The sequence below is a fragment of the Atractosteus spatula genome, chromosome 13 (genome assembly GCF_055471065.1).
Source record: "Atractosteus spatula isolate fAtrSpa1 chromosome 13, fAtrSpa1.hap1, whole genome shotgun sequence".
Classification (NCBI taxonomy): Eukaryota; Metazoa; Chordata; class Actinopteri; order Semionotiformes; family Lepisosteidae; genus Atractosteus; species Atractosteus spatula.
The window spans coordinates 34,705,981-34,722,868 of record NC_142718.1 but is presented as its reverse complement, the minus strand read 5'-3'; the positions used below and the strand labels follow the sequence as shown (position 1 = coordinate 34,722,868).

Genomic DNA, 16,888 nt, shown 5'->3' with positions numbered 1-16,888 from the left:
CAAAATGCAGCGCTGGTGGGTTGGGCTCTAGCTTAATCTCCAGCCTAGGAAATTTCTAGAAGGGCTTGAGTCCCTTTATTTTCACCCCCTTTGCTCTCTTCACCCCCGTCTCTCTGATTAAATACCATCCTGGAGGCTGTTTTTTCATTTGCTACCCTCATTACAATACCACCCCAGCACAGCCAGTACCAAATGCGCACACGCACACTCACACCCCCTCCCTCTCCTCCCTCCCTCTCTCTTCCTCCTCCCCTCTCTTGCACCAGACACTGGCTGGCTTGCAGCTTGCAGACAGCATGTGCAACAGAGGAAAAAAACCAGCTCTCTTGTTCTGTAGCGGCGCAGCAGTTCCTATGACAGTGCTCGGAGGTAAGGCAGGACGCTGGGTCCTGTGTGTGGGGGAGGCTGAGATGGCTTTATCTCTGACAGCGGCAGTCCGCAGACAGGAGAAAATTTGAGGAATGCTTTGCTTTCACATCATTTTAACCTGCCTTCCTTTTTCGCCCGTCTTCTGCAGGTCTCCCAGACGTTCTCCCTCCTTCCTTCCTGATCTGAAGCTCTTGTCCATTTCTGTTCCAGCCAGCCAGCGAGCAGGTAAGCTTCTGCTTCTCCTAACTGTCATTCTCCTATTCTTCCATCTCTTTTCCCCCCCCTTTGTCTTTCTGTTGCAGAGATGCTGCGTCATTGTACTGTATGTTGATCCCACCAATGCATTGTAGCCCCTGCTGTCTTTTGTTAGGTGGAGCGGTCCAGCTCGAATGTAAAACTCGTTGCTATGCTCCCCGTTGTCTCCCTCGGATACCTTAGCATTTCCTAATCCATCGCCTCCGCTTGGGGGGTCAATTCATAAGTTCATTGCGTTCCCTTTGCTGTTGTCAGCAAATTCACTCTTGTGGGTTTGTGTCTGGAGACCACCAGTGGTCGTGGTGATGGTGAGGTGGAGGGGGGGGTGGATGCTTTTTAATAAAATGCTGCAGGAATTATGTCTTTCTTTATTTATTTTCTGTTTATTCATTTTTTACAAAAGCCCTTGTGCTCAGCTGCTCCATTGTCACTTAACTGAATAGAAATCCAAATACTTCCATGTAATTTAGGCTGTAGCTTGATGATGGGAGCCGGTAGATGGTGTATGTCTAGACACCACTGATTATTCAACCGGTACGACAGCAAGACAGTGACAGAAATCAGCCTGGGTGCTGGTGTCTGAATTGGCAGTAACACCCTTAAGGTATGATTATTTTTTTAAGAAAAGAAAGCTTAACTGGTATGAGTGTGAACTGTTATTGAGCACAATTTCCAATGTCTTAATCAATGGGAGTAATTTTGGTTAGAGTCTGACCTGCTTCCCTTGCTGAAATTATTTCAGTGGTAACGGATCTCAGCCATGAGTCAGCATGGAGTGCTTAACAAACTTCAGAATAAAAAAAACAACAAAATATGCCTGATGCAAATTTAATGGCTGAACAGATAATATTGACTTGCAGGGTCTTCGACAGCAGGTCTTTCCGCTAGGCGGTGCAGTGTTTAAATGAGCGGTCGATGTAATTGTTCTGCTTTCAAAGGAGAAGATCCCTTTTCTGTTTTGTTTTGTTTTGTTTTTTCCTGAAAATCTGAGGCAAAATGACATATCCTTTCCAGTGTAAAGTAAAAGCTGTTTATGTATCTCTGCCCCTATTGGAATGTGCTCATTCTGTAAGCCTAGGATAGGAATAATCACTCCGTAAAACTCTGTCTAGGGATGAGCTGGTGGGATGCATGCTCAAATGCTCATTGAGTTGCTACAGGGTTGCCGTTGCCTCTGCTTTTAACAAGCAAACCTTTCATTAGCAATGAAATGATGCTATTCTACACCAAAATGACTTCCCTCTTTTTTGACACGATAGCAAGTAGTCCTTCAGCAGTTGGTACTTTATGATGTCATTTGGCAGAGCATTGCTCTGCACTTAATGCCAGTGACCTCAGGCACTTCTTATTCACCCCATACCTTTGTTGTCTCTTATGTTCAAGTAAAGCCTTGCCTCTTTAAGCTTTCCGTTAATGAAATAAAACTTGCAGCGTTATAAAACATGAGACAATATGCAATTTGATTGTAGGCTCCATATAGTCTTCACTATTGAGCAGTGTGCAGTGTTTAAAAAGTATTTTCTTAAAAAAGTAGCTATGATCAGTTTTGATTTTGCAGTAAGAAATGATGCAAACCAGGAGTAATATCAATATCAATATCAAAAGTAATGTCAAGATCCCTGTCTTCCAGCTTCTAGTCCGATGTATTTATTTGACTCTTTGAACGCTCTTCACATTTAAATGTCTAATTTGTTTAATAACATGGAATCACGCTCAGTACAGCATGAATGTGTCCCACAATAGTGTTGCGTACATTTTGTGGACAAATGAAAGTAGCTGTGGTTTACACCAGGTAATGAACTGAGAGCCTTCTCACTCTCACTCAATGGATCTATCCTCCTAGCATACTACAGACCAATCACACTGACAGACCATCAGTGACTGTGGCTGCTATACTGTAGATAGGATACCAGTTGGCAGTGGGCTCCCCTTAATAAATAGGTGGCATACAGCCAATGATTTCTTTCTGTTTATCTGTATGAAAAATGAACTGCAGTAATAGATTCAGATTAATGGCCTGCTACACCTAACCTTATCGTTTTTCTTTCTCTCTCTCCTGCCTGACTAATTAAATCGTACTCTACTTCCAGAACAAGAGCTTTGTATTGCGTGAGTAAATGGAAAGATAATCTCTTTTTGTGTTTCTTGGCCTTCAAGCTGTTTTCAGTGTAAAGGAATTAAAACTCTCATACACTGTGAATTGCGATGTTTTGTTACTTTATACTAAATAAAGGATATATTTTTAATTTACCATGCTTCGATACATTGTAACGTTTCTTTAACATCTACTGAAATGGTCATGGGGATGAGTAGTAGCAGCTTAAAGAGCAATCCATTTGCTGAGTTCTAGTTTTTCTCTGAAGGTAAACTGTTGAATCCATGGTAGATGGTTTAGATGGGTAGTTTGTGGAAAGAGAAAATCCAGATCCAGACATCATATGTCCATTATGTATGGGCATTGCTAGTAGATACTGATACTGGGAATGGCCAGGATCTCTAAGAAACTGGGAATCCGTATGTTTGAGGAAGAACATCTGCACTCACAGAGGGATGTTGGCACAGCAGATGATTGATAGCACAATCTTAGTCATACAACATGGGAAAATGGAGGGTGCAAATGAGTAGCTAAATGAGTCAACAGATGTTACCTGGTTGACAGGGGGCCTTGCAGATCTTTAATTTTGCTTGGCTCTCTGAGTTCTTTATGCATTCTGCGTACTGCAGAATTTCATGTGTGTATTGAATGAGTGTGAGATTCATCATCTTTGTGCGTGTCTTTAATTCCCGAAAGAACAGATCATGTATGGGGGGAAGTGAATGGTAATCACTCAAACACAGCGTGACAGAGTTCATTTTCAGAATTTGTAAGCAGTGCTTGGACATGTGAAAGTCAAACCCCCAGACTGCCTATCGAATCAAGCCGTGCAAGAAGCAATGCATTTCTGAAGAGCTTATTTTAGATTGTCGGAGGCAAGGTTTTTATTTTGCAGACCGAACAACATAATTCCAGTGATGGGGGCTGACAGGGCAGAAAGCTGCCAGGCTTAGTGTGCTTTAAGTAACAGAGCCTTCAGACAAAAGCAGAACAGGCAGGGAGACACAGAAAATCCCGGCATGGCCATTCACATGTGAAACTACTTATTTTAATTGGGAGCATCCTAGACAAAAAGGTCTAATGAACTGCATTGCATACATTAAATCACATTTCCCTCTTGTATGGTGTCTGTCTGTCTTTTTGCTTGTCTGACTGCCTGCTAAGGCAATGGCTTTTTTGTAAAAGGTTAAAGATGTATTCGTTGACAGATGCCATTTCTTTTGCTCACAGATGTAAAAAAGATTAGAATCCTGTTAAACCCTTTTATACTGTATACCAAAACATGCCACGCAAGCCAGAAACGTATATATATTGTTCAGTCTTTACTGATATTCTTACTTTTAGAGCAAGTTGCAGCCACCTTGAGTTGCAAAATAAAAATCCTGGAAAACTAAGCAAGTGCCCCAAAGCATTCACTTCATTCCTGATCTTTGGTATACAATGCACATCGATTCTCATAAGTTCTGTTTTTTAATGTTGCATATTTCGGAGGTTACTTTTTCCACCGAAGAAATAAAAGAATAGGCTTGATACCCACATACTGTGTGTGCAATAGGCAGTTTTGTGTTGTTCATTTCTTGGGTCACAGCTACAGTCCCTGTGACCTCCCACATGAGAGCATGAGGAAGGGTAGGCAGAGTCGTCTGCCCCGCCCACCTTCGGGCCACTTGTGCTTTAACAGGTTAGAGGCTACACAGCTACCCTTAGAGTGAGTGCTGATTGGAGGAGAGGTCTCTCCCTCACAGTCAGCAATGCATACCTACAGATTGCTGTGTCACTGTGAGTGCCCTTGGAGACTAGTCCCACGGCAGTACTCAGCCAGTTGTGTGTCGCTGCTTCAGGAACTTCTGTCACAGTCGCCTAGTTACATGACCCAGACTCGAACCCGCGATTGTAGAGCTCAGCCTGCTCTTTACTGGTTGTGCCACCTGGGATGCTGCTAAGTTACGAGTTTAAACCATTAATTAAATTGATCATTTGCTTGATAACACTTTTAAAATTGCTTTTTAATTGAAACAGTTGGCATCTTCCAGGTACTTGTTAAATCGACATCAGTAATCTTTTAAAAGCTGAAGTCAGCTTAAAAACTAAGTCAGTTCTAAGCTCAATTCATGTTTCCACTAAGTAACCGAGGGCTCCACCGAGATGAAATCCAGAGAAAATGGATTATGAAGCCTAAATCTAAATAACTCTCCATGTCTCAGTCTTGAATATTCAAATTACATTGAGATCAAAATCATGTATAAAAATGATTTTCTCCTCTATCAGTGCTAAATGGACTTGATGAATTCAGCATAATGAAATAATTAATTTGTTCTTTTTGAATCAACCTACCACTAAACCCTCATCAAATAACAGGAAAATTATTTAGCCCCTTCAGTCTGTCATCATGATTTATGCTCTTCAGTCTGAGAATAAGTCTCGATGTCCTTCTGCAAAGCATCTCTGTCCTTCCCTCCGTATGGTGATCAGAACCAAATACATTTGGTTACCAAATACATTGTTGGATATGTTCACGCACTTAAAACATAGCTGTCAGCCATCCTAAAATATATACGAACGTTTCATTCTTTTTTTTTCATTTGGATTTTCTGAGCCACATATTGTATGTGCAGATTTGCTTTCTACACAGAAAAGTGTTCTTCTTTTCTGGCTTTCTTTTACGATTTTTGTCAAAATTCTGTGTTGATTTTGGCACGAGGCAGTGCAGTAATCCTTCTGGTTGGGATGGGCAGAGAGAGCTGTGTGTACTCCCAGGCTGCTACGTGACAGGCAGGCAAGCCTGCTTTGCCCCTTTGTGCTTGCTCTATATGAAGCCGAGAGTCAGCTGGAGCCTGTGCTGTGTGGCCCGGGGCTTGGTGCTGTCCTTGCACACTCCATTTTCAGCTCTGTCGGCACAGGGCTGAGGCTGTGCCAGGGACACAGTCAAGTTAGGAGGGATCTGCAGGATACTTCCAATGCCTGCTGCCCAGACTCAGGCTGGACGTGCTGTGTGCCTGCCGATCTCTCTAATGTGGCGAATGAGAGGAGGGGAATCCAGCCCACATTAAACATTCATGCTCAGGCAGTACTGGTGTCTCTAGGAAAGGTGGCACAGCCTGATGAGGAAGAACCTGGTCCCAGCATGATGGCTCCAGAGCAGAGCTCTGCAAAAAGTTCGCAAAATTTTACTCCCCTCTTCAGATTCCCACTTCTCCTGCAATCCTGTACAGGTAGCAGGTAGATTTCGACTGTTTTTACAAGATGCTGAGGTGGAATACAGCCGTGAACTCCAGATCCGTTCAGTAAATCCCTGGATACAGCTGTAGGGGGCAGCTACAGGAATCGTCAAAAGCTTGCTTCCTCTAGGCAGAAAGTGTGAAGAGATCTGCAGTTGAAATGTTATGGATTTCTGGAAGCTGAAGGGAGGCTGCAGTGTGAAAATGCTGTGTATGCTAACCTCAGCTGGAAGCATCAGGTTTTGACCTATTTTTCCAGCAGAAAGTGTCCCAGATTGGCAGAGAAAAACTTAATCACAGTGTGAGCCATTTGTTCTCTTCATAAAGAAAATACATACTGTAGAGGTATTTTAAGACATGATGCTTTTCATCTCACATACTGTAGGTGCCTCCTAAGTGTCATCTGTAGTGTTTATATTAGTTTTGTGTCACGATTGTAGTCCCTCCCCCTTAAGGGCGCTCCGGCTCTTTCACTTCAGACTTGATTTTGTGCACCTGCCCCCTGTTCCAGGCTCATTCCAGCCCACCTTAAAAGCCAGACGCCCACTCTGTTCCGGGCTCTGCTCTGGTTTCCGTACCAGGCGAGTCCGGGACCTGGAAGCGCCTGGCCCCGTTCCTGTATTTGTTCCTGTTCCCGTTCCCGTGCCGGTCCCGAACCGGTTCTTGTTTTTATCCTGTTCATCTTGGATGGACCGCCCGGCTTTGGACTTTCGCTCTGTCTTGGATTCCCCTTTTGATTCCTCTCTGGATTGTTTGACTTGGCCACACCTCCCTCGACCACCAGCACACCATGGACACACCTCCCTGTTTAATTCCCGTATCCTGCATGCTTTTCCTCCCGTGTTTTCCCCCCCACTCTACCCCGGATAGTGTCGTCTGCATAGGGTCCGGAAAGAACGCTTCGTTACATTTTGAATATCCAAAGCTCAAGTACGAACATTTGCTTGGTGATGCAGTGCCAGGTAGACCTACTCTTACTGTATATATAATCTTTTAGCACAGCCTCTCTGTCACTTCTTTCCAAAGGGCAGAGTGAAATATTCTTATTTTGTGCTGAGTAAGAGGTTAGAACAAGCATCAGAGATGAGGAGTGTCGAGGAGCTGAGGTGTAATGTGAAGTGGTAATTGAACTGCCTGTCAGTCTGATAACCTTTTAATCCATCACATTACTGAAGGCCTGTTTCATCATTAATTCTCACAGAACATTGTGTAAGAGCCAAATACAGCTCTTGCTTTGCATTGCCGCTTTCCCTGAGGAGGTTTAATTAACAATGTTCATTTATTTATTGACAGTCCTTCTCGCTTTTTAAATTTATCCTCACTTTTAAATCAGGAAGTTGTGGATCCCTAGCTGGAACAATAACCTGGATCTATCACTCTTCTAGCTGAGACTCTGCATGTTCCCCTCAGGTTGTGTTAAGTGATATAATTGTCTAACAGCCACCCGAATAAAACAAAATAAATATCATTACTTACATGTAAGTTACTGTATCTCATATCATATTCTGTGTTGCTTGCATACTTTTTATTGTGAAGTGTTAAATGTGTCATAAACTGATCATTTGATATTCCTCATTATTTTTTAGTTGGGGGGGCTAGTGAGAATGTGAGTTTTCACATTAAGATAGCTTTCAGAAATTAATTTATTAGATGTTAGAAATCATGGAGCACATTTAGCACTAAGTAAAAGGTTTGGAAGATGCCTAGTTAATATGCTGCATCAAAGCTGTACATGTAATTTCACTTGGGATGTTGTTGTTGTGCATGCCCTGAGCTGAGTATACTGTAGGCAGGGCATTGAAGTTAACATCTCTGCTCAAAAAGTATCCTGAGATCCTAAATGAGCAAGAATCTCAGCTTAACGTCTCATCTGAAGGACAGCACAGTGTCTCCGGCCTTGGTTTGGAAATTCTAGCAGATCACCATCTACTGGTTCACCAACACCACTCAGAAATCTGTTTTTTCTTAGAGGTCTCCTATCCCAATACTTATCAGGGTCAGCATTGTTTACCTTTAAGTTGAGGCAGCTGGTAACCATGACCTTATAGTATAGACATTTATTTGCATTTTAGAGAAATGTTGACTATCCATCTATCTATTTTGCTAAACGCTTCTTCCAAATTCATGGTCGTGGAGGAGCTGAAGCCTAGCTCAGCAAGCAAAGGACACAAGTCACTGTAGACAGGACACCAGTCCATCACAGGTCACACACTTACACATAGGGCCAATTTTGCCAGAATGGCATTGGGCGGTGGAAGGAGACTGGAGCACCTGGAGGAAACCCTTGTGAACATGGGGAGAACATACAAACTCCACACAGATAATACGCCAGTTCTGGCATTGAACCCAGGACCCCTGTGCTTCTAAGCAGCAATGCTAACCACTATGCCACCGTGCTACCCATAATATTGATTATATGTAAAATTCCCAAGAGTGTCAGTAGTGTTCCGTTGAGAAGTCAGCTGTAAGAGGAATGTGATGAGAATACTGCACAAGTGAAAGTGCATTCTGAGCCAGATTGTGCGCACTTTTCTGCTGATGCCTGTACCTCCAGCACTTATCACTGTGCTACTCCTGCTGGGCTGAGCTCGCATATCAGCATGGCTGTTATAAGATCTCCCAGCACTATCAACAGCACGGTTCACAGGCCTCCGCAGCGTGTGAACAGGCTTGTTATAGGGGCTTTGGCCTCTATTTGTTGTGTGTTTAGTAAGTAGATTGTTCCAGCAGCTACCTCAGATGCGAAAAACATATATTTATAGAAGTATGAAATGGGTCCAGTGCAAAACCTCACCAGCCTGTTGGTTATGGTTGCAGATCTTGTATTTTTTTACAGTCTTTAAAAGCTAATGTAGTTTCTGTTCAGTTGAAACTGTTTGTGCTGTGATGTGGAAAGACAGTAAATGCCTATTAAAACCTGGACTCAGCACCTGTGATGCGAAACATAAGAAAAAGAGAACTTTATGACTTGGTAGCTCTTCTTACCATAGTTCTCTTCTTAGTCTGTATCTTCTAATTTAAAGTAAAACCAATTTGTTATGATGTATTACTTCACCTTTGCTTTACTGGGCATATCATAGAGTAATATAATTCTGATATATTCAGTTGTATGATGTATTCTGGAAAAGGGATGTTCTTTTTGAGAGTGTATACATTAGGTAAGAAAAAGAAGACAACTGCCTCATATCTTGAGGTCATGTCTTTCTTGACACTGCAGTTTCTAAAAACACAATAGCATGGTAGCATTTCTCGTGGGTTTAACACGATTCAAGGAGCTAGATTAACGAGAACACTGCTTTCTAAGATGTGTGTGTCCAGCCACAGTAAAAACCTCAAACACACAGTGAGTTTTTAATAAACAGTATTATTTTTTTATTCATTATGCATGAGATGGGTAGAGTCTGCTCTGTGGAGGAAGGGATTCTGCTGAGAGTTCTGTGTGAATTATTAATTATAATGAACACTAGCAATGGTAGGACCTACAGCTCAGCTCACTTGAGCCATGGTAAGCACCTCATCTTTAAAGACTTCCTGTTTAAAAATTTAAGGACTTCATAAAGTCTCCCTCACTAGCAGTGAGGCCTGTTCACCAAGCAGCTGATGGCGTATGGATTAATAGTGAGCAGTTTAACCCCATAAAAACCTTGCAGGGAGATTTGGACTCATTAATGACCAAGTCCCCCCAAGAAAGACTTCTGTCCTCCAGCGATCTGCAGCTCAGAAGCATCTGTCATGGGAAACAGGTGAAAAACATGTGGTTCCTTAACAATGGCATGAGAGGACATCCACACCCACTGAAACAGTCTTCCTAGTTAAACAAATCTGATTTATATGCCTCCAATGTGCCTGTGTCATAGAGAAAAAAAAAGCCTGTTTTTTAGAAAGACCGCGGTTTGGCAACAATAACCCATTAATTTATTGTGGCACTGTTGTTGGTGTCCTCTGCTATTAGGAATTTTACGGTATCGACTGTCCCCCTCATCACGAGAATGAAAAGTCGTTTCTTCGCCAGGACTCTTTCCAAAATCGTATGAGGTTTTCTTTCCTCTCTGGGAAAGCTGTTTCCATTTAGGATCTGAAGGCTGTTGAGATTATCCCTGAGGCCTGTGAAGCTAACCAGTGTGCCTTGTTTAAAGAAAAGGGGGTTATTTAGATGCTGCACTTATCTGAAATTCGCATAATTATATCCCAAAAAGACAAAATGGAGACTGCACCAAAATGTGGTTTTGATAAATTAGTCAATTTGTGGGGTGAGCTGTGTGCCAGTCCTTTTTCGTCTCCCCCTTCCCCTGCAAATCTGTCTCTTCCCAGCTCTAATGCCCCAGGCACACTTCTTCACAGACAAGGCTGTGACTTTGCAGTATCACCGTTTGACCATGATTGATGTCCTATTTTCTGGCGATACACACCACATTAGTTTCTTTCTTATTTCCTCAAGACTATATATAGGCAAGAGGATCCAAATCCACTTCACCAAAAGAATATTTCAGGAATTGTCTCTGCTGCTGTAGGACCCAGTGACATCTGCCAACTCTTGCAGATAAACTGTTGTATAACGTGGCGGCCTCACGGTTTTGCACTCTTTGGGAAATGTCAGTAATACCATTCTTAAAATTTAAAGAGCAAGATTTTTTTTTTAATTTCAGGCCTTGTTAATAATAGTCTAATGAAACACAGCATAAAATGTTGGGGTTTTTTTCGACTCCTGAATTTAAATTTAAATGTAAACAAGCCAGTGCATTGCTATGTGACCATTAATCAGTGCGACAGGTAAGGCACTTAAGCAGATGCCATTTTTGTTTTTAGTTTTTGGAGATGGGGGAGTATGGAAGATATCGTTGAAGCCAATACCCAGGCTTCTTTTGAGAAACAGATGATTGGGATCCATGGATCAATTAACTACTAATTACAAAAAAGCAGGCTAGATGGGCTAAGGTTTCTTATGTTCTTTATTATTGGATTATCAATGGCCACTATGTATCTGCGTGTGACACCTGGGGCAGCCTCTCATGGCTCTTTGGTGGCATCAGTGACCATGATGCACAGTCCTTGTCTTTTGCAGAGGCTCCTGCATGAGGGACAGTGAGTGTCATCTACAGGGCATTTGCAATGTCTGTGTGACATACTGTAGCTTCTGTTGTCTGAAACACTTCTTATTTCTGTAGCGGAATCATAGTACTGTTATAGCAGTGGCTATCTGGCGCCTTTAAAGCAATTCTGAATGAAATCAACAAACCAACATGCTGTACAATGGTGCTCTTGGCAGGTCATGCACTGAAATGCATGAGAGCCTTTTGAAGTGGAAAAATACGGGACCATTCTTCTCCAGTGTATCACACCACATGGTAGGTTATATCATGCTTTTTAAAGTTTTCAGCTGCAGTCCAATACTTTATTAGGGGAGTGGTGTGTACTATGGGTAGACTCTAATTGCTCAGTGCTTAGCTTCCCATCTGTAGTCATGAAACAGCCTTCATGTTTACTTTCTATTGTGGGTCTTTGCTGACTTCCTTGTGAAAAACATTGCAAATAAAACACTGAAAAAATGGGGCAAATTACTTGCTAAGACTAATTTGTAGTCTGTAATGATTATGATTCTTCTCAGGATGGTGTACACACAGCAATGCACACCATTAAACTGTTATACACACTTTTGGCATGTGGAGTTCCTGTATGTATTGTAAGTCATAAAGAAAAAAATCTTTTTTAAATGATACAAGCAACAACCATTCTATTTTTCATGCATATTACACATATATGTAATGTGTGTGTATTATTACTCACTTTATCTGTACATTCAATCCATCCCTAAATTTTTCTGCACAGATCCTTCTGTAGTGGCTTAAAAGTTCTCCTGACTTTTCAGTTTTTGTGAGGTAACTGTTTTTCAATTGATGTAACTGTTACTCCAGACAGTCACGATTAGAGGCAAGAGACTAGAGGCAAGAGGCAAGATCTGTACTTTGAGCTGTCCTGTGCATGTCCTGTCATGGTGTTTTTCTTCAGCACGCCCCCACTCACCAGCATTGCTCAGGTCACAGTACAGTAACAGTACAGTATACTGTAGGAAGTGCTGATACAGCATGCTGAGCTCACTGTGTGACAGGAGAATTTGTACTACCATGACAGCACTAACCAAATTCCTGCTCAGATGGGCATAACCCTCTCCTGATGGACATACTGAAACATTATGTCACTACATTCTGCTGCATATTAATATTTAAGATATGAGAGGTCATGCACTGCTTACCTTTGATGCACACATAGAACGTGGTGTGTGCCTTGTGATGTACTATGTACTGTATGTGAGACTTGATCAGCTATTATTTAATTGAGTATATGTAATCTCTCCATAACACAGCAAGCCAAGCTCAGGCAGCTGGCAATAAGCCTCTCACGTACTGTATACTGTTTATTCTTTGATACTGGAATCTTTACACTTTGCCCTCTGCTTTAAACATTTCTGTTTCTTGCTGAATTGTTTTTTTTCTTTCTGTGTGTCATCCAGTTTAGTTTCCTTCCATATTGCTTGAATAGGTTCTGCACTGCATTTAATATCAGTCTTCAATTTCAGAGCTCTATTTTTGGGTGGGTAAGCAATTTCTCAGATAGATCTTAGCAAATGTTGAGAAAAAACTTTTCCAGGCATATTTCTGTTCAGATAAAGTGGATATGTATATATAAGATATGAGTTTTTGGTACAAGCTGAAGAAACATAGCTTAGTTTGTAAAGACTACATCTCCCATAACTCCAAACTGCAGCATTCAACTGACCCCTCAACAGTCACATGTCCCTCCGAAACAATTAACCGGGGAGCTGATACAACCCAGCGTCTGAAGCCTGAGACAGGTGAAAATATGAGAAGGCTATAAGGGAGCAGTGGAAACGGAAGATAAGAATTTGGTCATTCATTCATTCTTAAGCACAATTTACAAACCGTAAATAGAGTAAGAAACTAAATCACTTTTCTGGAAGCTCTGATACTTTGTGAGTCAGGTTATCTAAGCCCAGTTAAATTGTTCTAGTGGGAAAAAAGAATCAACAAATTTAGATACCCCAACAGAACTCCCTCTGCTTTGACTTAACTCAACTTACAATATGTCTTTGCCTATCTACAATATGTCTTTTTTGGAGGGTGCACCTAATTAGACTCACATGCTTTTCCTCTGTGTGTTATAATTTCATCTCACTTTATTAATCCTTAATGTCTTGTAAAGAAAAATGCACTGAATATAGTGCATTCAAAAAGTAATAGAACAGATAATGCTTAATACTACTTTATATGTTCTTGCAATATGTTAAAATTTCAGCATGGGGAACGGGGAGCCTTGTTACTGAACAGGCTAAGTAAATTGCTGTGTGGAAAAGCATTTTAAATCCAAAATTGTTCAATCAAGGACGCCAAACTGGGAGCTTACTTTCCAGACAGCAATTTGAGTCTATTAGCAACTCTTTATGAAACCTATTGAAAGGGCTATTATTCTACAACATCTGTGACTGAACAGCTTAAGAGACATTAATCACTTGCATAGTAAAGATGTTAGTTTTCGGCTAGTCTTGAAACACCCAGTGCTGCATGATGCAGCTTTGCACTGTGTCTGAATGTGGGTGCCTAATTCATTCTTTCCAGCTGCCATGAAGTCACAAATTCATCAAGAGCGTTTCAACATTTGATCATATTCATAACCATTAAATGAATAAAATTCAGATTTGACCAATGCATAAGATAGAAGAGGCCTTGCATAAAGAGATCATGACTATATCTTTGCATAAACCCCTCTTAGCATGCTATTGAAATGCTAGTTTTCAGTGGTAAGTGTATTTTCTTGGAAAGAAAATGATTACATGGGAGTCAGCAAAAGATGAGAGCAAGTACGAGCAACATCTGTCTTTCATGGTTAACTTGAACAGGATGTTTCTCTCATTGCGTATACCAAGCTCTTCAAGTACAAAAATCCCATCACCATGCAAACTGTCAGTTGAAATTGCAGTTCACCAGTTTTTAGAGCTCCCCTTGTACAAATGAATGACTTATTACTAAAGAACAGAGGCAAAATATTCAGTTATCTCTTGTACTCGCAATGTTCTAAAGCCTTCTCAATCCTTAGTCACTGTCATGGTAGCACTGCACAAAGCATCTCACTAAAAGCCCTGCTTTACTTCATAATAGTAATGATGAGAACAAAGTATGTTACATTTGTAATTGCGGTAATTATACCTGCCTGCATTTGTGTAGCTCTTTTCATTCCAAAGGATCCCAAAGTGCAATTACAGTAGGCGACCCACTTGATCCACGACTGGAAAGCAGCTCCCACCTGAGGGACATGCAGTAGCCTTACCACATAGCTGATGAGATGGAGGAGTGAGAAATTACTTCACCAGTTTAATTAAGAGGAACATTAGGGAGACCAGATTCTCCAAGCCCAAAGTGGAATTTACACAGACACTGGGGTTATGAACAGAAGCATTGAATCTTTAATAACCCCAGTTGTGAACACCTTAGTTTAATGAAAGCATAACAGTGTCCATTGCCAACATACTGCAGCAGTGGTTTGGGAATTCTGGTCCACAGGAAAGAACCAACCTACTGGTCCCCCAATAACACTTAAAGCAAGGTGTATTTTAAGTTTCCAGTACAGATCTGGCACAATCTTGCTTAGCTTTAGAGATCTGAAGAGATCAGGCTAGAAGGTGTTGCTGGCAAATTGCTATTACTGCAATTTATTCACACCAGGCTTTTCAAATGTAGGTCTTTGTGATAAATGTGTTTTGTAGTATAATTTAAACAGGGAAGCCTATCTCGAGTTGACATTTAATTCAATTTAATCCTAAACATGGGGATAAGCCTACTGTAGGGGTAACGGGATCTCCCTGCTGAGAACAATAGGCTGTAGATTTTTTTTAAATGTTGTCAACTGTAAAGTGTTACAACTTAGGGTGTTCTGAATGAAGGTGTTTTGTTATGAGTGACAAGTACAAGGTTACTTTCTCCCCAGTGGTCCTATCTCATAATTATTTCTGTCAATATTTTCCCAAACGCTGTGAATAATCTCTTTTTTCCATTTTCATATGTATGTTTCCTCCACCCCAATCTGCCCCTTGGTTTGCTCCTTTTACTGCTCATTGGCGTCTTAACTCCCCCATCCTGCACTCAGGAGACTGGCCCTGCCCTCAGCCAAGCAATTTAAGCCAAATCTCACTCTACCTAAGTACACAATAAACAGCCTCAAATGCATTAATTCTTCCATATTGTTATCCCTCGTGGAATCTTTTCTTTCTTTCAAGGTCTGTCAGCTCGTGAATGCACAGAAATGTATGCTGATGTATTGACGTGTCTGTATTACAGGGTTTCAGAGTCTCAGTGAAGGTCATTTACAGGGTTTTAACTAGCTTGTAGTAAATCTTAAGGGCCTCACTGGACTCTTCACAAATGAAATTTCTAAATTTGTATTCAAAAACGAATCTAAACGTCATGACACGATGCATACATTATAGAACAATTATATATTTGTTTATGAATAAACACAAGTTCATTTTATCATCATCACAAATCTGTATTACGTTTTGTTACATAGCCCTGTTGCAGATGGCTAAACTGAGCATGAAGCTCATCTGTGTTTGTCTGTAATTACTTCAGACTTGTTTGTAACATCAGTCTTTCATCCAAAATAAAACAGATTGAAGAATTTTTCCAGTCATCCTAAGAAACCTTGCAGGATATTGGCATATAGAACTGGACTTCTTGCACAGTTTCTTTATTAATTTCCTAACTAAAATATAATTGATCTGAGGCATTTGTTTTCATCTCTCAACAAATGTTCCTGGGGTTCCTCTTTGCTATATTTTATAAGTAACACAGAATCTTTTCATCCATGAATAGACAACAAGTTATAAATATTATAAAATAAGCAAATTATTAAACTAAGGGTTTGATTTAGCAACTAAGAGGTGAGCTACATTGAAAACCATCCAACTAAAAATGTGAAGAGGTTACAACAGTTGTTACCAGAATAGTAAGAAAAATGTCAATCTTTTTACTCTTGTACAAACTGCTCCACCCTTTCTAACTCCAGGTTAAACTTCATATGATTTTCCAATGCAGCTTCCAAAAAATGGTCTTTAATTTACCTGCCTGTTTTGTTTCCTCTCTACGACTTTCAGAATTTATTTCAGAAAACAGAGAACTAATGTTTGCCCTGCTGCAAAATGCCTGGAGCATGCCCCCTCTCTAATAAAGGCTTGTTTTCTTTTTACAGTTAAGTATAAGTGCTCCTTAACTGTCCACAAGCCTCTGTCAAAAATCAGCACAACCAATAAACACTGAACAGATCGAGGAAGAGAACGTCTGTTTCATCTTACTGGAGTGCTTAACAGCGCACATGGCTTGCTCCAGCTGCAGAGACACCAGTGCCCTCACCATACTGAAACACTTAGGCTGTCACGACCTTCAGGGTATGACTGATGTGGACACAGGCAGTAGGGAAGCAATTTGAGAGCAGTTGCTGTAATTAATTGTTGTTGGCTTGGACCTCACTGCTCTAATCTGGAATTCTGCGGGAACTTGCAGCTCAGTGCCTGTGTTTTCTTCTTTCTGCTTGTCTGCAGTTTGCTGTGGTTTATATTCCATAATTAGTTTCCTGAATACTCTGCTCCACTCCCCTTGACTTGAAGATTGCAACAGTACAGTAGCTAAGGCCACATTTATTGGACTTTGTGGATGTTTTGTACTTGCAACAGTATGTCCTTCACCTGCTGAGTTATCCAGACTTCTAGCATGAAATGTACCTCTAGTCACATTCCTAAAAGAATGCCTAAGAATTTAGATTAGATTGTTACGTTGTTTTTTCTTGTTGCTGTTCCTTTCAGTAACGGTACCTGGAGTCTTGCTGGGAACAAGAAAGACCAAATAGCTGTACTCAAGAATACATTCACTGTCAAGAGCCAGATCAA

General features: G+C 41.0%; 1 protein-coding gene across 5 annotated transcripts in view; it reads left to right on the top strand.

Annotated features, from left to right (window-relative positions):
- Window positions 1-253: 253 nt before the first annotated feature.
- The window catches only part of map2 (microtubule-associated protein 2), a 91,163-nt gene continuing 74,528 nt past the window's right edge, over window positions 254-16,888 (top strand). For all 5 annotated transcript variants that reach the window (XM_088930741.1, XM_088930739.1, XM_088930740.1 and 2 more), the window contains exons 1-2: window positions 254-369; window positions 518-594. The gene's annotated coding sequence lies outside the window, so the exon portion shown is untranslated. The remainder of the gene's footprint in view (window positions 370-517; window positions 595-16,888) is intronic.